Source organism: Lactuca sativa, chromosome 2 (assembly GCF_002870075.4).
Source record: "Lactuca sativa cultivar Salinas chromosome 2, Lsat_Salinas_v11, whole genome shotgun sequence".
In the NCBI taxonomy this organism is placed as follows: Eukaryota; Viridiplantae; Streptophyta; class Magnoliopsida; order Asterales; family Asteraceae; genus Lactuca; species Lactuca sativa.
Window position 1 is genome coordinate 207,104,389 of NC_056624.2, and position 4,954 is coordinate 207,109,342.

At 34.6% G+C, this 4,954-nt stretch overlaps 1 long non-coding RNA gene across 1 annotated transcript; it reads left to right on the forward strand.

The window, feature by feature from the left end:
- The first annotated feature begins 301 nt into the window (after positions 1-301).
- LOC111911732 (uncharacterized) lies at positions 302-2,096 on the forward strand. Its single transcript, XR_002856947.3, has 2 exons — positions 302-691; positions 1,797-2,096. It is a non-coding gene; the product is annotated as an uncharacterized LOC111911732 (long non-coding RNA).
- The last annotated feature ends 2,858 nt before the right edge of the window (positions 2,097-4,954 follow it).

The window sequence follows — 4,954 nt, forward strand, 5'->3', positions numbered from 1 at the left end:
CAATGTATTTGATCCCCTAGCTTGGCAATGACACCTATTTTTTGTAAGTTTTGTTGCTAACAAAGTATTATTATTATTATTATTATTATTATTATTTATGTTTTTGTCTTAAAAATTATTAGAATATACTGTAGTTATTATTTTGTTTAATAATAACTCATTTATTATTGTTAAATTATTTATTGGTAACAAGGATAAGCTCTACCCCGTACCCACCTTATCTCAAGGTCAAAATTTGTAATATATTAAAAAGTCAACTGACTGAAGCTTTATTTTAATTACTTATGGATGTCTAGTCTCATGGTTATTTGATCAAGATGAATCAAATGGGTTTTTTAACGAGGAATTGATGAGGTTCAGAATACATAATAATAAATTAAAAGATTTACAACAAAGTATTATATTTTATTACTATAAAAATATCCATTTATTTTTTTCAATCTAGACAACGTTGGAAGTTAACTAATAATGCAAGTTTCACTCCCTGATCACTACTCAATTTGTTTATATATACAAGTTTTCTATTCACACATGGATGCATATTCCCTGCATCTTTTTTCCAATTTCTCTCACAAAAATGTCTCAGGGAGGAGTGCGCCGCCACCAAAGGAGGCTATCTCAGTCGGTTTTCGACTTCCCGGACGATGTTCTTCAACCACCTCCCGTGGCGGACAATGACAGTTTCGACAAGGTTGGTTTCACTTTCACCTCTGCTTGTGCTTTAACTCAACTTGATTCAGATCTCGTTTTTATATTGCTTAATACTTATGCTTCTCTGTTTACCATTTTCGTTTTCCATTTTCGTAATGCAAAACGATCTGGTCACTTATAAAAAGGTTTCTTGTTTTGGAAGATTCTATATACAATTCAGATTTATAAAGTCATCTTCGATTTTCCATAAATGATAATTTTGTTCGATTTTATCACACTACATACATTATAAAAAGGAGTGTATGTTCATCGATTACATACACTAGTGCTCACCGGAACGCCGTGGGCGGTGGTGGTTATTCAAATTCTGCAATTGGCTCTCGGTTTACGTTCCGGTGGAAGTACAATGAGATCGCCTCAGGGGTCCTTGTGATGGTCGTTGTTTAAAAGTCGTACATTAAAAAAAAATAATAAAAAAATAAAAATAAAAAAGTAGTCTTGTAGGTAGTGTTACGTGGCTTGATTCCAATCACTCATTTAGATCATGTTTGTTTGTTAGGTAGGAAAGTAAAAAATCCATTTAAAAAAAAATACAATTTTACTTATATATATATATATATATATATATATATATATATATATATATATATATATATATATATATATATATATATATATATATATATATATATATATATATTAGTTTATAACCCGTGAAACCACGGCTGCAAAATTAATTAAACTTTAATAGTTAGAACACAAAATTATTGATAAATTATAGTCGTTAATTTAAATAAATATGTGAAATTATATCACCTTATAATTTGTATTAATTTTATTTTAATTTTTATTCCATTGTTATTAATTTATTGTAATTAAAATGAAAAATTTAAAATTTGAAATAGATAATTAATAGGTTGACAAGTGGCATGCATTAATTAAGAAGTTTAATAGGGTGACACATGGCAAAAAAAAGAATAAAATGTGTATTAATTAGGAGGCCTAATATGATGACACATGTCAAAAGGAGATTAAAATTATTCTTTTATTAGAATAGGGATATATATATATATATATATATATATATATATATATATATATATATATATATATATATATTGATTCATTAAAATTGCTATTTACAGGAATTGAGGAATGCAAACTCGGCGTCTAAGGTACCAGAACAACAACATAGTACACGTCCAACCTTAGACGCTTCCACACATTTGAAAGAGAAAGGTGTAGCTTCTTCCTTACCCCCAACGTCACAAAAGAAGTCGTAACGCTAGCTGGAAAATACATGCTAGTTAGCTTAAGTTGGGAAATTAAGTGTGTAACAAATGGTTCTCTTTCTCTAGCTTCTTGTTACATTTATTTCGTGTTGCAGTGTCATGTTAATTTCTAGTTCGATGATGTGAAATAAAGTATCGTATTGGCAACCACAATTTTCGTTTCATATAAAGTACCCATTTAAGGTGGAAAAAGACCCACTATTTAAGTACAAATTAGTAATAGATTGTTTTATACTAAAACTTTAAACATCTCTATTTGTTATGGAGATTGGAATCCATATGTTGACGCCATATAATGTTGGATGTTGATTTTGTGACAACGATTAAATTAAAAACAGTTGTCATGGTTATTAGGGAGGACGGAATCGTCCCCGTCCTTCCCACTACCCGCCAAACCCTTTATGGAGGGAGTCGAACCCGCCAAAACTGCATCCCTCCCAACCCATCTTCCCTATTTTTCTTCTGTGATTCAACCCTTCAGCAGTTTCTTGAACCCACTCAACACCCTCTCTTTCTCTCTTGCTCTCCTCCCGGTGCACCCTCTTCTTCTTTCGGGTCAAAGCCGCTCAACAAAACCGCTACCATTCCATTCTCCCTTAGTGGTGAAGGAGTCACTAAGCTTCCCCAATGAAGTGTCTCCCTCTTAACCTTAGAGGTGCGGGTGATTCTCGCATAGCGGAGCATAGGCGGGTCTAGTATATATCCCGGGGTAGCCCGGGATACCCCTAAAAAATTTTTAATAGTGTAATTTTTTCCAGAACTTTTTTTTTCATATTGTGTATTATGCGATTATTTTTGTTGGGGATACCCCTTTACTTGTCGGGGATACCCTTTTACTTTGATCCTGGATCCGCCACTGTAGCGGAGTGGGTTCGTAAAATTAAAATGTAGTACCAGATTAATTTTATTGGATGTCAAGAAACTCAAATTGTTAACGAGTTTGCGATTCGTATTGAGCAATTATGGGAGATTAATTTTATTGGATGTCAAGAAACTCAAACTGTTAACGAGTTTGGGACAACTCTAACTTTGATTCATATTGAGCAATTTTGGGACAACTCTAACTTTGATTATGTGGTTGTTGAGTCAAGAGGTAGATCGGGTTGGCTTCTTTGTATATGGAACCCTTTTATGTTCAGGGTAATTGATATTATCAAAGGTAGACACTTTATCCTTATTTCGGGAACATGGTGTGGAGTCAATAAAAAAACCAACTTTGTCAATGTATACATTCCTACTGATGGTGAATACAGACTCGTGTTGTGAAATGACTTACCGCATATCAAATCTGATAGAGATGGGTCTTGGATTTACATGGGAGGTTTTAACGATGTAAGACAAAGAGAGGATCGGTTTTTTGAGATGGTTTGTATCCTAAGCATGGAGGCATTCAATTCATTTATAAGATAAGCATGAATAATAGAGTTTAATCTTGGAGGTAGAGGATTCACTTGGATGAGCCCGGATGGAAGAAGACTAAGTAAAATTGACTGTTTCTTTGCTTGCAACAACTTCTTGGTCAGATGGGTAAATGCCTATGTAACCGCTCTTCCCATATACCAAAGGGCTTCTAGCCCAACGGTATTTGGTGTTGTCCTCCCTCCTTGAGGTCGAGGGTTCAAGTCCCACTGTGGACCTATGTGGAGTAATTTAGGATTATTTTAGTATATATTTGTATTTGTCGTTCCAAAAAAAAACAGCTCTCCCCATATTGTATTATGATCATTGTCGTCTCATTATTGATCCTGCTTTCATGACTATGGTCCTTGCCTATTTAGGTTTTATAACTCTTGGGCAGAAAGTAGTATTAGGCCCGTACTACTGGAAGCACGCGATTCTTACTCGAATCGAGGAAAATCACGAGGATTCTAAGGAGTTGGTTGAGGGCAGATAACATGGTTTGCCACCATGATTCATTGCAACATGTTTCTGTCTCTATCAACCTTTTAGTTATGGTTGTTCATTATGAGGATGAGGCTGACAATTGTTCGAGCCTTAGTCGTCGTGGCAGTTTTAGGTCTGAATGGTGCAAACCTATTAAAAATCTTGATCTAAAACAAAAGGCTCATGTTAAATGGGATGTCGAGGGAGACAAAAATAGCAAAAATTTTCATGGCTTGATTAATGGAAAGAGGAAAAAATGCAAAATTAATGGGCTTACAATAAATGGGAGCTGGAATACTGATTCAGACTACATAAAAATGAGATTTGGAAATTTTTTTGTAACGTCCCGAAAATCAGAAGGTAAAAATTTCATTTTTAATACAATCAAACACCAAATATCTTTTACTCAAACATTTAAAAGTATTTCTTAATAAAACCATTATTAGAGTACAATCACAAAATCACAAAGTTGCGGAAGAACATGAGTGTATGCGCTGCGATCAAGCCTGACCCTTCCCCTTTGAACCGAAAGTACCTGAAACCATAAACAATAAACCGTAAGCACAAAGCTTAGTGATTTCCCCAAAATACCACATATCATACATATAATAGAGAATGTTATGTGCCAGCCATAGTGTTGCCATTATGCCATGAGCCATATCATGGTCTTTCCTTGCCAGGCCGAGGCCAAAACCCTAGGTCTTACAGACAAGTGCCAAGAGCCATCTCCTGGTCTTCCATGAAATCATCACAAAGACAACAAACATACTTTCTACAACTAACAACCTACTTAATTGCCATGGTCTGAACCCTGGTCTTGCATACAGATTTGCCAGGAGCCACCTTCGGGTCTTTCATACAATGCCAAGGGCCACCCCTTGGTCTTTCAACAATACATAAGCCAATGGTGTGTGGTATTTTGGGAGAACTCACTAAGTTTTTGCTTATAGTTGTGGATTAAATGTTTTTCAAGTACCAGTGGTGATCATGGGAAGTAGAAGGCGTGACTGTACACATTCATCATCAACCATGGACATTTCACGTTTATTATATTACACTGATTTATAAACAAATGTATTTTGGAACAAATGGTTTTCTTAACTTGGATTTTATAAATGTGAATTTTT